Raw genomic sequence first — 21,911 nt, 5'->3', positions numbered from 1 at the left:
TCTTTCAGTCCTTCCTCATAGGTCATGTTTTCTAGGCTTTTAATCATTTTTTGTTGCTCTTCTCTGGACCTTCTCCAATTTCTTTACATCTTTCTTGAAATGTAGTGCCTGGAACTTAAATGTCTGTATTTCACATGATCAACTGACTCACGCTTGAATTTTACAGTGGAGCCAAAATTATAACAAGTTCTATGGACAGAATCCATTTAAAATTTGTATGATTTCTGCTGCACATTTATGCAGATGAAGGAGCATGTAATGTTGTTTTAATGCTAGTATAACTGATAACTTATCTTTGCATATGGAAAATGCTGCATAGATATTACTTAAAGTGTGTGTGTGTGTGTGTGTGTGTGTGTGTGTGTGTGTGTGTGTGTGTGTGTGTGCGCGAGAGAGAGAGAGAATGGCATATCAAATTCAGGAATTGATTTTCCTGGACATTCTACATGACTGGGATTGGGATAAGCCCCAAAAGCAGATGGGCTTCCGAATAATGTCTTATCTTGACTGAAAGAGTCTAAAACCTGTTCAGGAAAATTTAAAACTTCCATTTTAATCCCTCTCTTTAACTGTTATGGTGAAAATTATTTTAAATATTTTTATCATAAGTAATGAGCTGGTTCTTTGGCTTTAGGTCATAGTAAAAGCTAAAGCATATGTCAACTTTCATAAAACCATTTCTTCTTAATAGCCAAAACAAAATACAGGACTATGTAGCACTTTAAAGACTAACAAGATGGTTTATTAGATGATGAGCTTTCGTGGGCCAGACCCACTTCCTCAGATCAAATAGTGGAAGAAAATAGTCACAACCATATATACTAAAGGATACAATTAAAAAAATGAACACATATGAAAAGGACAAATCACATTTCAGAACAGAAGGGAGATGTGGGGAGGGGGGAAAGGAAGGTAAATGCCTGTGAGTTAATGATATTAGAGGTGGGGAAGGGTAGATGTCTGTGAGTTAATGGTATTAGAGGCACTATTCTTAATAGCCAGGTGGCTTGAAGTAGCTGTGGTTTAACAGGAATTTGTCTCTTTCTAATTAAAAAAATCCTGTTTATTATCCATATTTCCTTTGAAAGCTTTTTAAGTGCGTTCAGTGTTATGACTTATAAGTTACCTTTATATGTAAATATTTTAATGTTGTTAAGAAAACCCCTCTGTTACTTCTCATGCTTAGTAGTCTTTCAAATGTTTTGGGTGTCTTCAGACATTCTACAAATTAACATATTCACCAGGGCATTATGATAAATATTTCAAGATATGTATAAAATCTCATTTTAGTTGGTTAATATACTATAGAATAGATACATTGTTTAAAAAGGATTCTGTGAAAAATAGTAAAAGCTTCAAAATTGTTAAATAACCATTTATCTGTATGAATGTAGCACTTGTTTATTTTTAGTATAACATAAGCTGCATATCTCTAGCAAGTATCAAGTCTTCAGTCTTTAAAATAGGGTAAGTTTCTTTCCCAAGAGAGAAATTTTAAACTATTTTATCAGCCCTGTCTCCATTGGCATTTACAGTCATTCTCTACCTCCACACTAATAATGCCTTCAGCATTAATTTAACAGGCAATGTGTTGTGTTGTGGAGTGGCAGCATTTCTGAAGGCATCCTTAAGGTACAATAATTTCTTTCTGAGACATAGGAGATATTAATCTCAGCCTTCTTTAATAAGAGCTGTCGAAAGACTTGCTATCACACCTTAACTCTCTGTATGCCTAGTAGGATTAAAATGAATATTTATAATCCATGTGATTTGGGATTCTGCCCAGATGACAGTACTATAAAATGTTTGCTTCATGAATTTATTTGTGGCTACTGTACTTATAAAATGAGCCATATCTAACTTAATGTTTAGTGTGCTGCCATTTTTGCTTTAGACTTTCGTAAATTTAAGTGATTACACTACTTGCTGTATTTTATTTTTTTAATTAAAACTTAATGCAGTTTTCTACCACTAAAAAGGCTGATGAAGTTCTATTTGTCATTTAGTATCCTGTGCACCAGCCTCCCATTTGTCCTTTCACAGGAGGCAACATAGAGTTTTTGAGATGTCAGTCAAATGTCTCCTTCCATTAAAACACACAATTATGTTCAACCTACTTTGGGAAATGTCTGTATCTGGATACTAAATGGCAATTTGAATACCACTCTTCTATAGAATATCTCTCTCTGTTCCTTTGATGACACTGTGTGATTAAAACAAGATGAAGAAGAATTATTTTGATTTTACTTACTATTTGACAGAAGTTGGAGGATCATTATCTTTTTAGGTAGATTTTTCTATCTGAGCAAAATAATGTGATTTTTAGAAGACCTTGATAGAGAGTGATTTTGTGAGGCTTTATATATCCTGTCACTGGGCAAAATGCTGCACTAAGTCACCAAAATGGGGTCTCCTGAGGCACTCTCCATTTTCATAAATGAACATAGTTTACAATATCCCTGCTTCTCTCCAAGTTGAGTAGAATTAATATTAGCTAAGCTTTTTCAACCACACAACTTCCCTGAGGACAAATGATTCACCAAGAAGACAGTGAATCCTACTATCAGTAAAAAGACAATCTTATTTTTGTATTGGGGCTAATATAAGCAAGACAATAAAAATAGTAAAGAAATGAAGGGATACAGCAGGGGGCCACTGAAGGTGGAAAGGCAAGGAAGAAAAGAAGACTGGCTAGTCCCATACATAAAGGAGAAGAGTCGATGGAGACAACAATAATGAGCACCAGGAGGATACAGGATGGGTTGAAGAAGATTACAAGGGAAGATAGGAATAGAAATGACTTGCAGCCAGAGGAAACAAGGGATAGACCAGAGAATCGCACTGTCACCAGGAAAAGGCAGGTCTATGTGATTGGGGACTCCTTATTGAGAAGAATAGACAGGCCTGTAACCAGAGCTGATCCAGAGAACAGAAGGGTGTGCTGTCTACCAGATGCTAAGATATGGGATGTGGAACTAAGGTTGAAGAGGATCCTAAAGGGAACGGGAAAGAATCCATTGAGCATCCTTCATGTAGGAACAAATGATATGGCTAGATTCTCGCTGGAGCGAATTAAGGGAGACTATGCCAGGTTGGGGAGGAATTTGAGGCTCAGGTGATTTTCAGTGGGATTTTGCCTGTTCTTAGAGAAGGGCAACAAAGGTGTGATAGGATTATGATGCTCAATAGGTGGCTCAGGCAGTGGTGCTATAAGGAGGGCTTTGGGACGTATGGCCACTGGGAGGCATTCACGGACAGAGGACTGTTCTCTTGGGATGGACTTCACGTAAGTAGGGAAGGAAACACACTTCTAGGATGGAGGCTGGCACAACTGATTAAGAGAGCTTTAAACTAGGAATTTGGGGGAGATGGTTGGGAGATGTCCAGGTAATCTCTACGCCGGATTTTAGCATTGAGAGGGAGGAAAACGAAGTAAGAAAGGATATAGCTGGGGGTAGGAGAATGTACATAAGGAGGAAGGGCAGAGTGGATACTAGTCTAATAGATCATATTGGAGGCACAATGTCCATGCCAAATGGGGTAAAGAATGTGAGTGAGGTGAAACAGCAAAAATTAAGATGTTTGTACACCAATGCGAGGAGCCTAGGTAACAAAATGGAGGAACTAGAGCTACTGGTCCAGGAAGTGAAACCAGATATTATAGGAATAACAGAAACATGGTGGAATACTAGGCATGACTGGAGTACAGGTATTGAAGGGTATGTGCTGTTTAGGAAAGACAGAAGTAAAGGTGATAGAGTAGCATTGTATATCAATGATGAGGTAGATTGCAAAGAATTAAAAAGTGAAGCAATGGAGAAGACAGAGTCTGTCTGGGCAAAAATCACATTGGGGAAGAAAACTATTAGATCCTCCACTGGGATAGTGCTTGGGGTGTGCTATAGACCACCAGGATCTAATCTGGATATTGATAGAGACCTCTTTAATGTTTTTAAAGAAGTAAATACTAATGGAAACAGTGTAATCACTTCAACTTTCCAGATATAGACTGGAGAACAAATACTGGTAATAATAATAGGGCTCAGATTTTCCTAGATGTGATAGCTGATGAATTCCTTCATCAAGTAGTTGTTGAACCAACAAGGGGGAAGCCATTTTAGATTTAGTTTTGGTGAGTAGCAAGGACCTCATAGATGAAATGGTTGTAGGGGAGAACCATGGCTCGAGCGATCATGAGATAATTCAGTTCAAACTAAATGGAAGGATAAACAAAAATAAATCTGAGACTAGGGGGTTTTAATTTCAAAAGGGCTAATTTTAATAAATTAAGGAAATTAGTTAGGGAAGTGGATTGGACTAAAGAATTTATGGATCTAAAAGTGGAGGAGGCCTGGGATTATTTTAAGTTAAAGTTGCAGAAGCTATCAGAAGCCTGTATCCCAAGAAAGAGGAAAAAAATGTATAGGTAGGTGTTTTAGACCAAGTTGGATGAGCAAGCATCTCAGGGAGGTGATTAAGAAAAAGCAGAAAGCATATAAGGAGTGGAAGATGGGAGGGATCAGCAAAGAAAGCTACCTTATTGAGGTTCGAGCATGTAGGGACAAAGTGAGAAAGGCCAAAATCATGTTGAGCTAGACCTTGCAAAGGGAATTAAAACCAATAGTAAAAGGTTTTATAGCCATATAAATAGGAAGAAGACAAAAAATGAAGAAGTGGGCCGCTAAAGCTGAGGATGGAGTGGAGGTTAAGGATAATCTAGGCATGGCCCAATATCTAAACAAATACCTTGCTTCGGTATTTAATGAGGCTAATGACGAGCTTAGGGATAATGGCAACATAACAAATGGGAATAAGGATATGGAGGTAGATATTACCAAATCCGAGGTAGAAGCCAAACTCGAACATCTTAATGGGAGTAAATCAGGGGGCCCAGATAATCTTCATCCAACAATAGTAAAGGCACATGAAATTGCAAGTCTATTAGCAAAATTTTTTAATGAATCTCTAAACTCCGGGATTGTACCATTTGACTGGAAAATTGCTAATATAGTTCCTATTTTTAAGAAAGGGAAAAAAGTGACCCGGGTAACTACAGGCCTGTTAGTTTGACATCTGTAGTATGCAAGGTCTTGGAAAATTTTTTGAAGGAGAAAGTAGTTAGGGACTTTGAGGTTAATGGCAATTGGGACAAATTACAACATGGTTTTATAAAAGGTAGATCGTGCCAAACCAACCTGATCTCCTTCTTTGAAAAAGTAACCAATTTTTTTAGATAAAGGAAATGCAATGGATCTAATCTACCTTGATTTCAGTAAGGCATGTGATACAGTACCACATGGGGAATTATTGGTTAAATTGGAAAAGATGGGGATCAATATGAAAATTGAGAGGTGGATAAGGAACTGGTTAAAGGGGAGACTACAGCGAGTCATACTGAAAGGTGAACTGCCAGGCTGGAGAGAGGTTACTAGAGGAGTTCCTTAGGGATCAGTTCTGGTAGCGTGTTTGGGGGCCAATTTTATTTAATCTTTTTATTACTGACCTCGGCACTAAAAGTGGCAGTGTGCTAATAAAGTTTGCGGATTACACAAAGTTGGGAGGTATTGCCAATTCAGAAAAAGATTGGGAAATCATACAGGAAGATCTGGATGATCTTGTAAATTGGAGTAATAGTAATAGGATGAAATTTAATAGTGAGAAGTGTAAGGTTATGCATTTAGGTTATGCATCAGTTGGAAGTAACGGAAGAGGAGAAGGACCTTGGAGTCCTGGTTGATCACAGGATGACTATGAGCTGCCATTGTGACATGGCCGTGAAAAAAGCTAATATGGTCTTGGGATGCATTAGGCGAGGTATTTCCAGTAGAGATAAGGAGGTGTTAGTGCCGTTATACAAGGCATTGGTGAGACCTCATTTGAAATACTGTGTGCAGTTCTGGTCTCCCATGTTTACGAAGGATGAATTCAAACTGGAACAGGTACAAAGAAGAGCCACTAGGATGATCCAAGGAATGGAAAACCTGTCTTATGAAAGGAGACTCAAGGAACTTGGCTTGTTTATCTTAAGCAAAAGAAGGCTGAGGGGAGATATGATTGCTTGCTCTAAATATATTAGAGGGATAAATGCCAGGGAGGGAGAGGAATTATTTAAGCTCAATACCAATGTGGACACAAGAACAAATGGATATAAGCTGGCTATTAGGAAGTTTAGACTCAAAATTAGGTGAAGGTTTCTAACCATCAGAGGAGTGAAGTTCTGGAACAGCCTTCCAAGGGAAGTAGTGGTGGCAAAAGTCCTGTCTGGCTTCAAGATAAAGCTAGATGGGTTTATGAAGGGGATGGTTTGATGAGGTAACATGATCTTGGCAATTAATTGACCTTTCACTATCCGTGGTAAATAGGCCAATGATGGGAAGATAAGAGTTGCTATAGAGAACTTTTTTCTGGGTGTCTAGCTCGTGAGTCTTGCCCACATGCTCAGGGTTCAGCTGATCGCCATATTTGGGGTCGGGAAGGAATTTTCCTCTAGGGTAGATTGGCAGAGGCCCAGGAGGTTTTTCACCTTCCTCTATAGCATGGGGCACGGGTCACTAGCGGGAGGATTCTTTGCATCTTGGGGTCTTTGAACCATCGTTTCAAGGACTTCAATATCTACGATATAGGTGAGAGGATTATTCTAGCAGTGGGTTGGTGGGTGAGATTCTGTGGCCTGCATTGTGCAGGGGGTCACATTAGATGATCAAAATGGTCCCTTCTGACCTTAAAGTCTATGAGTCTAGAAGGATTGTTTTTGCAGATGTGGGTGTGGGTGCAGGTGCAAATACAAATTTTGTATCCATGAAGGGCTCTAACCATATTTGTGCTTTGATAGGACGCAGAGGAAGTGCACAGTTCTCACAGTCAATGTTATGCGTGATCAGCATGGACCTCACTTCATGTGCCTTTGCTTTAAATGCATGTGACTTCAGTAATACCAGCAGGAAAAATACTATATGGATGGAAATGAGTGGAATCTGGCAACCTGTACATGGGCAAGAGAAACAAAATGTCTTGCAGGCCGCACATAGAAAATCCTGATGGGCTGCAGGTTGCCCACCACTGTGATACAGACATTTTTGCTTCATAGTCTAATGAATACTTAATTATTTATACAAAGTTCAACAGCTTCATCAGGAGCATTTGAAAGCCACCACCCCCAGAATACCTATAGTCCAATAGTTGGGGAAATCACTTGGAGGGTGTGAGAACTATGGTATAAACTTCTGCTCCACATCAGACAGACTGGTATTATGAACCCAGATCTCCCACATCTCACATCCTGGGAGTACTACTAGCTCTTGTGGTGACCACCACTTGTTCCTTCTGCTCCTCCATTTTGTGAATGGCACCTAAGTCGTTTTGTGAATCCAGCTCCTCATTTTAAATTTTCTCTGCATTTAAAAAAAAGTTAGGCACTTAAAACTAAGGTAAAATATTTAATTTCAGATTAAACACATTTTTTTGTCACTGAAAATTCTGAAAAATGCCATTTTGGTGTTCCAAAATGCACAGATCTCCTAGTGAGTTAAAATAATTGATTTTAAAAGGGTGCAGGTCGCCAGAGTCAAAGAAAATGTATGGAAAATAATTATTTTGAAAGAAATGGTTACTAGCAAATACAGGCCAATGTAGAGACTGTAAGAGATGCGAACACTCAAAAGAAATGGCCAGCAACATTAATATTCAATAATAATAATAATATTCAAATTTCCAATTACTGAGAATTTGAGTAGTCATCAAAATACACAAATAGTGATTTCTAATTTCCATGGGATTATCTATATAGGTAAATTCACAGGTACAACCATGTAGTTATGCTCCTATAACTCCCCATGTTGGACATTGCTGTTATGGAATAAGCATGTCTATATGGAAAGTTGTGCTCATGGAAATATAATAGTATAATTATTCTAATATAATTAAGTGGTAAATTTCCCCAAGTAGACAAATCTTAGGCTATGTCTAGACTGCAGGCTTCTTTCGAAAGAGCCTCTTTCGAAAGATCGCGTCTAGACTGCAGGCGGATCTTTCGAAAGAGAAATCCGCTTTTTCGAAAGAGAGCACCCAGCGAGTCTGGATGCTCTCTTTCGAAGACGGCCTCTTTACATTGAAGAACGCCTTCTTTCGAAAGAGGAACTTTCGAAAGAAGGCGTTCTTCCTCGTAAATTGAGGTTTACCGCCATCGAAAGAAAAGCCGCGTTCTTTCGAAATAATTTCGAAAGAACGCGGCTTGAGTCTGGACGCAGGGGAAGTTTTTTCGGGAAAAGGCTACTTTTCCCGAAAAAACCCCTGAGTCTGGACACAGCCTTAGTGAGGAGGCTAAAGAACAGTTATGCCACTAAGATCACCCATAGCTTTTACCTTTTTTTTCTTTGTAGTGCCAAAGAAAATGTGTTGCATATGATGTTAGACTTAGGAAACTGAATGAACATAGCAAAGGGTGAAATTCTGAATGGCAACACTCTCTTAAATTCATCTGTGATAGAAAACCTTTTATGGATATTTCTGATAGAAATGAATAGGTGTAAATACTGTACTTTTATATTTTAGTCACAGACAGCTCCAGCAATTTACCTATAACTGAGGAATATCTAGTAAACATTCTTTACATTGGAATCTCCACTGCAGTGAGAATAAAGATTCCACTGTTGAGATCTCTAAGGATTCTGCTTCTGAGATCTACCTTTTTGTAAGTGACATACTGATAGAAGCCAGTTCTAGGACTGACATCAAGACCTAATTTCAGCCTTGCAAGATCACAGTTCAATTTTCAACAGAAAGAACATCAATCTTAGGGTGTGTCTAGACTACCGACTTTTGTCGACAAAACTATACCAGCATCTACACTACCGCTGAGTTCTGTCGACATAACGTCGACAGAACTCAGCAGTTTTGTCGACGCTGGTATACCTCATTTTACGAGGCATAACGTCTTTGTCGACAGAGTTCTGTCGACAAAAAGGGTAGTCTGGACGCAGGGGTTCCTTTTGTCGACAGAAGGAGACCTCCAGGGAAGCCCCCTGCTGGAGAGTCCTTCTTTAGGAAAAACCTCTTCTTGGTCCTGTCTGTAGCCATGTTTTAAAGGCACAGACATCTGTGGCAGGCATTGTGGCAGGAAGCTGGCCACAGAGAGATTCTGTCAGCCCAGATCTCTCCCAGCGTAACCTGCACGTGGCCATGTGTGCAGCTCCAGCGCCACGAGGCCCCCAAGGACCTTCGAGGGAGCCATCTCGGGTGCCCTCTGCTGAAAAAAAGAGAGCCCCTGCGTGGTCAGGGACAGAGGTTCTGACATTGTTAGAACTGTGGGGGGAGGAGGAAGCAGTTCAGGCCCTGCACACCCGGCGCAGGAATGCACGTATCTATGGCCGCATGGCTCAGGGGCTGGCCGATAAAGGGCACCATCCCAGGACACTCCAGCAAGTCCGGGCAAAAGTCAAAGAACTGCGCCAGGGGTACGTGAAGGCCCGAGAGCAGAGCTCGGCTTCCGGTGCAGCCCCAGTGCACTGCACCTACTACCAAGAACTGGACCGCATCCTGGGAGGCCAGGAACCAATGTCTGCATCAGTGCTTGTGCAGACAGGCTTGCACACACTGGTGCAGCATAGCCAGGAGGAGGTCCCCATGGAAGATGTTGAGGAGGAGGAGGAGGAGGCACAGGAGCAGACGGAGGACACTCTGACCCTGAGTCTGCAGCCTGTCCCAGATTCAGAGGAAGCCTTGCAGGCACCGTCCGACGCTGAAGATGGAACATCAGGTGAGTGCAGACACAGAACAGGGGAGGTGGGAGCAGAGAGGATGCAGAGCAGTGTTCACATCTTGGTCCTCCCTCCTGGACAGCTTGCATCTCTCTGTGCATGTACAAGCAGGCGGGCAGGTGGTGGGTATGTGGGTGGGGGGCATGGGAGACCGAAGGTGCAGCAGGCCCCTGTCCTACTGTGCCTGCACACTGATCTGGCCTGGACAGTCACAGTGGAGGGCGGAAGGATCTAGGGGTGGAGGTGGACATTGTCCTAGCCACAACGGGTCCCCTGTGCAGCCGAGGCGGCTGGCAAGGCCAGACGTGGCCTACCAGTAACAACATTCCCATCCCTTGTTGTATGGACTTGTGTGTGAATTGCTAACACTGATCGGTTCTCCCTCTTCTTCTCCACAGCCGGACCTGCTGCTGCTGTCCGCCGCTCAACCCCTGTGCCACCACCCACCCGGTCCCACAGCACCCGCAGGCATTGGAGGACCTACAATGACCTCCTAAAGCGTCATGTGGAGGCCATGGAGAAAATGGAAAGGACCATGGCCAACATGCACGAGACCATGGCAGAAAGAGCGAAGGAGGAGGCTCGGTGGCATACTTGCCTGCTGCAGGACTTCCTCCCAGAGTGGAGGAGTATGTGTGCCACCGTCCGGGAGTCCCTGGCTGTGCCAGGTCCTCTCCCCCTGGGGACTCCTCCTGCCCATCCAGCTCCAGCCTCCTCTGACCCCCTGTCCTCCCCCCCAGCCCCCTCTGACCCGCCTTCTTCTCCCTCTGCCCCTGCCACCCCTTCCTCTCCCTCAGCCCCTGCCACCCCTCCAGCCCTGCCCCACCCCCCCACTGCTAGGGAAGAGTCATTATCAGCCCACACTCGAGCCCGAGGACGGCTGGGTCCACGGACCAGGGGTGGCAAAGCCTTGCGGCCCAGGCGAGGCCGCCATTACCCTTAAGGTGTCTGCCCTCTCTCCCTCCCTCACTCCATGTTGGAAATCCATCCTCCCCCTCTCCCTCTCTCCCTCCAGGTTGAAATCCCCCCTACTACCTCAGTTATAAACACATGTTATTAGTTAAAAAAAAGAAGTTTATTTTTCACTGTTGTTGAACAATTCTATTTTGTATTACAGATCTAATTTCTTACGTTACTCCTTTATAAACATATTTTTGAAGTTTAACATGGTGTGTTCGCCTTAACTTTTCAGAGGCTGATGCAGGGATGGATTGTGGGAGGGAAGGTTTTGTGATGGGGGGGGAAGGCCCACAGACCCCATTGGGGATACCTTGGGGAGTCATAGGGCTCCAGCTGAGAAGTGCTCACGCAGAGCCTCCCGGATGCGAACCCCCGCCTGATGGGCTTGGCGAACGGCAGCTGTCCGAGGCTGCGCAAACTGCCTGCCGTCCACTTCAGCCATTGGCCCCCAACCTGGGAGGAAGGCCTCCCCTTTGCTCTCCACCAGGTTGTGGAGGATGCAACATGCTGCCACCACCTCTGGGATATTGTGTTCCCCCATGTCAAGACGAGTTAGCAGACACCTAAACCTTCCCTTCAACCGGCCAAATGCGCATTCTACCTGTAAACGGGCGCGTGTCAGTTGCGCATTAAACACTTCCTTGCTCGGGGTCAGATGCCCTGTGTATGGCTTCATAAGCCAGGGCATGAGGGGGTACGCCGCATCGGCCACAATACAGACCGGCATCTCTATGTCCCCAATAGCAGAGGTTCGCTGGGGGAAGAAGGTTCCTGTCTGCAGCCTTTCGTACAGGTGTGAATTGTGGAAGATCCGAGCATCATGTGCCCGGCCCGACCACCCCACACACAGGTCCGTAAATAGTCCACGGTGGTCAACCAGGGCCTGCAGCACAATGGAAAAGTACCCTTTCCTGTTGTTAAACCGGGAGGCTCGATGGGGTGGTGCACGGATGGGAATGTGTGTTCCATCGAGCGCTCCTCCGCAGTTTGGGAATCCTAGCCCTGCAAAACCAGCCATGGTTGTGTCTAGGTCTCCGAGGTGGACAATCCGATTCAGCAGCTCTAAGTTGATGGCCCTCACCACCTGCAAAAATAGACACATACAAACACACACAGATTATGAAGTAAGAGGGGTTGCCTAAGTCCTTTGGCGACCCCCCACCCCAGTGATTGCTCCTAGTAGTATGATGGTGGAAGACACAGGAGCCCTCCACCACATCCCCTCCATTGCCCCCCACCCACCCTTTTTTGGTTACAGTCCCCTTACGGACTGCCCTCCCCCCATCCCCAAGGGACTTACCTCCATCAACACAGCACCAACAGTTGATCTCCCCACACCAAACTGGTGTCCCACTGACCGGTAGCTATCAGGAGTGGCCAGCTTCCAGAGGGCAATAGCTACCCTCTTCTCCAGCGGGATGGCAGGGCGCAGGTGGGTGTCCTCTCGTTGCAGCGTGGGGGCAAGCCAGTTGCAAAGCTCCAGGAAGGTGGACTTCCGCATCCTAAAGTTTTGGAGCCAAGCCTGATCATCCCACTGCTCCATTACGAGCTGGTCCCACCAGTCCGTACTTGTTTCCCTCCTCCAACATCGCCTGTCCGGGAAAAAGTTCGGAGGCAGGAACAGTGCTGCTGCATCCTGAAGGAGCAGCTCCAGTCTGGGCTCAGGTTCCGGACCAGGCATTAACAGCATGATAATCTCATGCAGTTGCAGCAGCATTTGAAGCACCGTGGAGTGGGGCCAGCGCCTGGCCAGGGGAAGCTCTCGCTCCATGGTATACGAAGGTTAGGAAAAACCTTCCAAAAAAACCCCCCACACTGCTGTGCTGTGCCAGGAAGCAGGGCACTCCACACAGGCACTGCAGAACCTTTGCTATCCCTCTAGGCAGCTGCAGCAGCAGAGCAATGGCTAGTCGGGTGGGTGGCCCTTTTAGCATGCGTCTCTGCAAAGTGCAGGCAGCAGCACCAGGAAGTACATGCTGCCCCTGTGACCTGGCAAAGCAGTTCCAGGTACTTTCTTCTGTTGACAGAGCGTCCTGCAGTCTGGACGCTCTCTGTCGACAAAGCAAAAAGTTTTGTCTATACTTTTGTCTATTGCTTCCGTAGTCTGGACGCGCTTTGTTGACAGAAGTTTTGTCGACAGTATCTGTCGACAAAACTTCTGTCGACAAAACGCGGTAGTCTAGACGTACCCTTACACTACATCAACTACTGCCATTACTGGGAGATGTAGTATATGGTATGAGTCCATTGGGAGGGTCTTTGTCAGAATAATGGCACTTAAATATTCAGAATACTTTTGACAGACATCAAAACAAGAAGAAAGGGACAGTAAGATCACTTCTCAAGCATGATGGTGTCATACACAGCATGAATGTTTCTTCAAGAGAAGGTACTGCTGATGTTCCTCTTATCTATCACAGATGTGGTCAAGCAATCCCTTGAGTATAAACTAACACTCTTGTTTTCCAGCAGGTAGTACTTAAAATGCCTGAAAAGTTTTTCAAGTTTTGTGTTAGGTGGTGGCAAAACTTCATAATAACTGATAAATTATCTTTCTTGGTAATAGGACCAATGTCAGGAGAATTTGAAAGTGTTCTGCTCATAGCTGCTGTTCAAGAGGAGATGAAAAGTCCGTTTTCCTTGAGCAAAATGGTGGCTTCTTAGGAAGAAAAGCCTTGCATATCAGTGCTGCACCTTGTCTGAGCATTCACAGAATTTCTAGAGACTGAAATAGACTCTATGGACATGATACATTCTTGATGTTAACTCTCACTTTCAGTGAACATACACCAGGGAATGAGTGCATTCCTCAGTTATCCTCAGCAGTATTATTGCTTTATTTTATTTGTATTACAATGGAGCATAGAAGCCTCAGCATGCTGAGTATTGTGTGAAAATAAATTGAAATTATATCTATCCCCAAAGAATTTCCAGGCTAAATATAGACTAGATACAACTGAAAGAAAAGGGGGGATAAGAGGGGCAACTGTGATAGGAACGCAAGGTTCCATGTTCTAATAGCTAAGTGTATAATTTGGAGTCTTCTAATTTTTTAAGTGGATAAGAGAATCAGTAATAGGTCATCTGTTAAGCTGTTATTAAACATCTCTTGTGTAGTTTGTTTAAAGGAGCAATAATAAAAATGTGACCCAGGAACTTCTTAGTGCCAACTAGCAAAGGTGCAGAGGACTTACAGAAATCTCCTAAGTTTGATAAGTATATTCTAGTTCACAAAAGAATGTCATGGATGTCTCAAATAAAAGCTGGTGTCATTTAGTCATCAGTATCCTTGCAATATGTATGTACAGCTAAGTTGTAAGAAGGGATGCATATATACCAGTAAAGGTAAAAAACAGGTTCATGGCTGACAATAAATGTTACTAGCGACCTGTTTAAGTGTAAATTAAGTATTGTACAGTTCACAGTGGGTCTTCAGTCATCAGTCTGAACTGAATATTAATCAAGGATTGTAAAAACTTGAATGGGAGAAAAGTAACAGGAAAAGGTAAATGGTGTAGGCAGAGGACCTTATCCTGAGGTATACATCAAGGCTGTGTCTAGACTGGCCAGTTTTTTTCGAAAATCAGCCGCTTTTCTGGAAAAACTTGCCAGCTGTCTACACTGGCCGCTTGAATTTCCGCAAAAGCACTGACTTCCTACTGTAAGAAATCAGTGCTTCTTGCGGAAATACTATGCTGCTTCTGTTCAGGCAAAAGTTTTGCGCAAAAGGGCCAGTGTAGACAGCTGAGATTTGTTTTCCGTGAAAATGACGATCGGGGCATTTTTGCGGAAAAGCGCGTCTAGATTGGCCATGGACGCTTTTCCGCAAAAAGTGCTTTTGCGGAAAAGTGTCCATGCCAATCCAGACGCTCTGTTCCGAAAATGCTTTTAACGGAAAACTTTTCCATTAACAGCATTTGCGGAAAATCATGCCAGTCTAGACATAGCCCAAAGGTTTGTGTAACTGTATTTGGGAGATGAAGAAGTAGGCTGTCATCTTCCACCCAGGAAGTAAATGGACAGCATATTTGCTTTATGAAAGAATGATCTCAGCCACCTTGATTGAAAACCGTTCAGAACTGTAGGTGAGAGATGCATTTATAGACAGGAGGAGAACATGTTGTTAAGCTTAGTCTCTAGAAAGCATGTGGTAATTTTTTTTATTACCATTTGTTCTTCTTCAAATGATTGTCCATATCAATTCCAAGTGAGTGCACACCACAGGCACAATTGTTGGAAGATTCCCCCCCAGCAGCACCCATTGGATTGGCTAGAGCCCCATGGAGTGGCACCTTTTATGTCAGTGTATATGCCAGACTACTACATCTTCTTACAGCCAGTGACAGTTCTTGGCATTTCTCTCTCTCTCTCTCTTGCCTTGGGCAAATTATTCCCTAGCATTCACTTTCTTTGTTTTGTAAATAATTTTATTTGCATATTCTATGACAAGATTCCATATTCCATGACAAGATTCAGTTATGACTTTCCTCCCAAAGATCGTTTCTTATTTTCATGAAAATCAGGACATCTTTCTGTCGGTGTTCTTCTGCATATTCCATTCCCTGTATGTTAGACGCGCACTAGCTTTTTACACTGAGCGTTCACAGCTCTTTGTTGCCATTGCTGAGAGTAAGAAAAGTGTTCCTGTTTCATCCCAAAGAATTTCCTCTTGAGTCACAGCCTGTACCAGGATGTGCTATGACCTGTCAAAGATACCGGCTCCATCGTTGACAGTACGCTCCACAAGAGTGCAAGCTTCTTATGCAGGGTTCCTGGCTCAAGTCACAATTCATGACATCTGCAGGGTAGTGACCTTTACCACCTTCACATTGCACTACATCATCACTGAGCAGGCCTGAGATAATGCTGCATTTGGTAGAGCAGTACTTCAGTCTACAACTTGGTAAAGTCCAACCATTCCTCCAGGGGAATGCTTAGGAGTCATCTACTTGAAATGGACATGAGCAAACACTCAAAGAAGAAAAAAACAGTCATCTACTTTTCATTACTGTTCTTCGAAATATGTTGCTCATATCCATTCCAAGACCCATCCGCCTTCCCCTGTGTTGAAAGGCAAGAAGCAACTGAAGAGGCAGCAGGTGAGCAGGGACCTATATACACTGCCATAAAGGGGCCACTTCAGGAGGTTCCATAACTGACCCAATGGATACCACTCTGGGAAAAACTTTCTGATGACTGTATACATGGCACTCACATACCTACTTTTGGAATGGGTATGAGCAACACATCTCAATGTACAACCGTTACAACAGGTAAGTAATCTTTTTTTCCCCCCAACGTTCTTATTCACTAGGACTTGAATCTCTCATAATGAATTTGTTCTTGTTTTCACTAAAAACATATTGGAGTGCTGTGATATTAAGCAAAGTGGTGATCCAGAGTTGAATTTTACAAGCTGGTATATACTGTTCCTGTGAGAACAGCAGGCCTGATAATTCTGTAGTGGATATAGGGTTAGACACACAATGACAGTAATACTCCAAAGACTTGAGTGTTGGTGTGTGCCTATCACTATTGTATCGAGAGAGCCAGACCTGTGGAGGTCTGGAAGATAGTGCTAATGCTTCCAGATGCTAAAGTTTTCAGGGAAGACAAGATTTCCTGATGCTAAGATCAGGTGGTGGTGAGGTGCCTCCCATCCTTGGGGAGGGTCACAAAGAATCATACCTAAAAGCACCCTTTGTAGCTGGGTTTCCATTTTGTGCTTCTGTTTGCAATGGTGTCAGTTCAGCAAAACGTTTAAGCACATATTTAAGTTCCATCAAAGTTAATTGGACATAAGCACATTCTTAAATTTAAGCATATGCTTATGGATTTTGGTGAATAATTATGATTTGCTGAATCAAGACCTCTCCCCTCTTTCCTCCAACAAATACATGCACAGATGAAAATTTCCGACACACATTTTCAGCTAAATGGATTAACCACTGCATTTGTGCGAACATCACATGTTACAGTAAATAGAACTGGAAGTACTGTGTTCAGTACTCACTGTTGTCCTGGACATTCTGTATGAACTGATGCTTTGTAAATTATAAATTGTAAATTGTTGTGTGCTAACCTTATTATGCTGCAAAATGTAAAAGCCAATAAAATAATTTAAGAATTAATAACCTCTAAAATGGAACACACATATTCTTTTCAATTTTCCTTAACCTCTGAATTTTTAAATTTCCATTGTTACTAATTAGTATTTATTAAGTCCTCTTAAGCACATTGTTGGAAAAGAGACTGAACAATTGTGTATTACAGTTTGACGATGATACAATTTTCATTGCGGACAAAAAACAATTCATTTTTCTTGCCATCTACAGATTATTACCATGTTTGCTGCATCTGTCAGCCTGTGATTTCTTTTTATGTTAGCATGCCTTGCAGAAGCAAAATCTTGCTAGTGCTTAACAGTGATATTATCTGTTCCTCACACCTGCATATAAATAAGCATAAATATGGCTGTCTTTCTGTACAAATATGAGATCATCTCTATATAGAAGTTAATAACCATTGAATAAGGTTTCTATTTCATGTGTAAGTTGACATTTATTTAGACAGATAATTTGTTGTCTGTTACACCAGGAAGGTGTCCTTCAAATAATACATTCTGGATTGAGTGGAAGTTTTTCTGGTGGTCATATGAATTATAAAAATAGTGCATTAGTGTTAGTGACATAATATTAGAGACATAAAATAAAATCACTGTGAAATCTCTATAATATTCATAGTTCAAGTGTATTTAACGTTACAGAATGGTATTTTATATAATAGTATTTTTGAGACCAAGAAAAGATGCAGACAGAACCAGATTTTTTCCAAGGAGTTCCTAGAGTTGCATCCTTAATTCTGTAGCTCCATGACTTTGCACACTTGATTCAGTCCCCCATTAAACTAAACATAGAGGGTAGCTAAACATAATGTTCCCAAGCCTAGAACTTCTCAAATGCAAAATATTGGACCTAAACCTTGTACCTGAAAAAACATGGACACCAAAAAATGTAGTAAGAATTTTAGAGTCCAAATTGAGTTGCCCTTTGAAAACATTTTATCTCATAAATTATTTCCCTGTCTTTCTTAGAACTAAACTTTGTTTTATAAGGCAGAGCCACAATTAAGAAATAGTATGCTAGTTTAAATTCAACAATTCCAGAGGCAGTGAAGTGTGTAGGGAGGTGTGGACAATCTGAGATCTCATCCCAGTATGACCATTGTGGAGTTGCTTGTTTGAAACCATGCCTATGCAGAGAGATTCTCTCCTAGGCCATTCCACACTTCAGCAATGAAATCCAGACTCTCTTGTGCATTAGAGAGTTGAGACATATTTGGCTGCCCCCTGCCAACCATGTTTTAGAAGGAAAAGAGTTCTCTATACCCTCTTACTCAAGATTACCATGCAGCAAATAATTTAGCCCTTTGTGCATGTATTTAATCTTCCACAACTTTTCCTGATAAACTTGAGAAAAACGTGCTTCAGTATCAAAATGCAATTAATTATTTTTTAATACAAGAGGGGAAATAATACTCTTGAGGCACAAACTGCAAAATAGAAACATAGTGGGAAGATTTTGTGAATATTTCACAGAAAATGTCTACCAAATCCATTCTGAAACAGATTCCTTTTATCTTGTTAAATTTTTTTATTCCTGTTAACACCTAAGTGTTGAAATCTCATTGTGCTGGACTCTGTATCAGTGGAGTGAGAGAGTCTGTGCCCAAAGATTTTACCATACAAACAGAAAAGCTATTTAAAGGATAGCAGAGATAAAGTGTTATCCATGTTTCCCAAATGAGGACTGGGACAGCAAGGGAAATTGAGATAGAGTCAGGTTAAGTGACTTGCCCAAAATCACACATTAAGTCTATGATGCAGCTTAATGTTAAAATCAGATCTTTTGATTCAGAGTCTAGCAGCAGAGCAATGCAATTTGGTAAATATCAAATTCATAGTCAATTTATTTCAGTCTTAATTTAAAGCTTATGTTTTCATACAGTGTACCTTATTTGGGCTTTCAAATACAGTACTTGACTATTTTTGTAGTACTTCACTTGGATTTTCATTATCTAAAATTAAATGATCACTTTTCCAACTGTGAATCAAATTGTCCGAAATCCAATTATTTTTTTCTCCAGAAAAGCCATGGTCCCAATGACTATTCTGAAATAATTGTCCACAAACTGTATCACACTATTCAACCACATATATTAAAAATGCCTCATCTCACAAATTAGTTTGATCTTGAGTGGTAGAACCCCTTCCTGAGTCATGCTCAATAGCATCAAGTAATCAGCCAATAAATAAAAGCGTTAGGAAATGGTGGGATTTTATAGTTTGTGAGAAGCCTCCAGGTGAACTCAAAGGTATTGTTGACCAGGGGTCAAATAGCTGACATATACCATGTCTTAATTCACAGCCACACTTGCCATCCACACTTGCTGGAATCATCCAATTCATTTTGTCTTTGCAGTTTTTGTTCTGTTGTGTTCTGTCTAGAACCACTGGATGTAGTGTATGATGTTTTAACTTCTATTAGGAAAAGTTAAATTATGCCTTGATTAATTTTAGATGAAGAGGAATATTAAACATTGAAATTAATAGTATCCATCTTTCATCTTTCACAATGAAAAATATACATATATGTAATCCATCTCATTGGTTTAAAAAACTGAAATCCTCCATCAAATCCACATTATGTCCCTGAATGCTGCGTTTTATATTTGCATATCTTATATAGCTAAAAGATGTGTAAAAACTCATCTACTCATATAGATTCATTTTATCTATCATCTGTTCTCCCTAATGTGCCATTGGATAATCCACCTCAAGGCAGGAATAATTTACACTCAATAATAAGTTGTCAATTCAGTCTTTTCAACAGTATATGAAAATGCGTAGCTTTTGGTTGAAACATCAACATTACTTTAAATCTAACATTGACCTTTTTGTGGGGAGGAGGTTAATCAGACTTTTCTTCCTTGACAGAGTAAACTTGTGACTTCTTTTCAGCTTCCTTCAGGAACATGATTTAAAAAAATGGAGACATATAAGGTGGATGACTTAATATCTTTGATTGGACCAACTTCTGTTGGTAAGAACTCTGTATGCCTTGAAAGCTTGTCTCTTTCACCAACAGAAGTTGGTCCAATAAAAGATATTACCTTACCCACCTTGTGTCTCTAATATCTTGGGATCAACACAGCTAGAACCATTCTGCACTGAAAAATGGAAACATTTCTCTTTGGTGTAAAGCACATGTACAATACTGTATCTTCCATCTATTTCCTTATATCAGGCCTTATGCAGTGTTTGCCCCTTAGGCCTCATATTGCCAATCTTTTGTGGGACAAATATTCCTATTGCCTTGTCCAGAATATTACACATTTATACCAGTGTCTTGACTCTGTCTCAGCTAAAATCTTCATCCATTACTTTATTTCTTTTACTTGGATTATTAGAAGTCCTAGTATTCCAGATTTCAATTTGTACAGAGTCGAAATAACTTTTTCCTAGACAAGGAAATGCAAACATATCACATCATCTTTGAAGAACTGTTGATTCACCATTTGTTTCAGGATTCAATTAAAAATGCCATCTTTGTTTGTAAAATTCCCCATGGATGATCTCATTGATTTTGTTTCCCCTTCTTATTACTTATGTTTTACAAGCCGGATATTCTTACCACCTCGCTCTCTTATGTGCTGTTCCTATGAACTTGAGCAGCCTTTCTATATCTATTAATTCAATCTATTACGTGTTTCCAAATCTCATCTGTAAACATGCCTTCTTTTCTGCATGGTATATCTTTCATTCTCTCACTGTTACCTACATTATTATTATTTCTCTAATTCTATTATCTGATATCCTGGATCTCTAACACTCTTCTCTCTCAACAAAGTAGTAGTCTATTCTAAAAGTCCAAAACCTCCATATCTGCTTGGAAAGTGGGACAGTATTGCTTATTTGTATTATTGTCGCATATAACAATGCTGTAAAATATTCCCATGAGGAATATATTAGTAATCGTTGTGCTTATTATATATGAACCAATGTTTATATTAAGATACTTCTAGCGATCTGTACCAAAGTCATAGCTTTTTGTCCTGGTATCATCATCTTATAGCATTTAATTTTTAAGGGTGTTTTTTCTTTTTAAATGTCACGTACAGTATTTCATTTCAGACTGAAAGTATTCTTCCTTTTTGATTACAACAAACCTGATGCACAAATTGCTCTTTTTCAAGAGAGAATGAGCTGACTATATAATAAGAAAAGGAAAAATACAACAGGGCTATTGAACTGCATTTTTTAAAATAATGAAAGCCTTTGGTCAGTTGTCATGAGATACCAGCAACATTTGACAGAACTTTGACTCACCATCCAGGAGAATTATGTGTGTTAATATACCCTCTCACCTGCCAGGGAGAGCAAAATAGAGAAGCAGCAGGCTGTCTAATGAATTTGTTATATAAATATGTGCAAACAATAATTATTGATTATTGTGTTTGCATCATATAATTGCATTTACATTTTAATTCTATTTAATTTTATCAAACAATAGCAGTGATCAAAATAGTACAACAAGGTTGCAATACTCTCCCTTGTCTATGTTAGTACTGTTCACCTACAAAGTGTTATGTTCAGCCACAAGAATATTTTGTATGCACATACTTGTCCAATATAAGTTCTGTATCTATGGGTTTAGTAAAATTGAATTATGTGTTTTTATAATTTCATGTGTAATATCAATGTTTATTTTCAAGATTTTTTAATTTTTTATTTAAATTTCCATATCTGTGCAAATTATGGGTTTAATAGCTCTCTCCCCCATTTACTTTTTCACTGTTCTGGGAGATTGGGGGGGAGGGCAGACTATAGGGAGAGTCAGAGAATAATTATTTAATGTCAGGAGATGCTGAGACTGAGAAAAGTTAATGGTATCTAACTGTGGAGTAACAAACTTTCAGCATCATACATTATATAAATATTCTTAAACAAGATTTTAATAAGTTCCTAAGTAGTATTTTTTTCTTATGTTGTGTAACTATGAATTTCAGTGATCACTGAGAATATTTTTTCATCAGTTTGTATGTGTAAGGAGGAATAGGCATGTACTTATACAAATGTAATTCTTCCAACCTACATATAGGAATTATCATTATGGATAATAAACTGGATGAGCTACT

General features: G+C 40.9%; 1 protein-coding gene across 3 annotated transcripts in view; it reads left to right on the top strand.

The window, feature by feature from the left end:
- The window catches only part of TENM1 (teneurin transmembrane protein 1), a 744,434-nt gene that overhangs the window by 261,863 nt on the left and 460,660 nt on the right, over positions 1–21,911 (top strand). The gene's annotated exons all lie outside the window — the stretch shown is intronic.

This window comes from Pelodiscus sinensis, chromosome 13 (genome assembly GCF_052426305.1).
Source record: "Pelodiscus sinensis isolate ZL-2025 chromosome 13, ASM5242630v1, whole genome shotgun sequence".
Lineage (NCBI taxonomy): Eukaryota > Metazoa > Chordata > Testudines > Trionychidae > Pelodiscus > Pelodiscus sinensis.
This window is presented reverse-complemented; position numbering and strand designations above follow the sequence as displayed.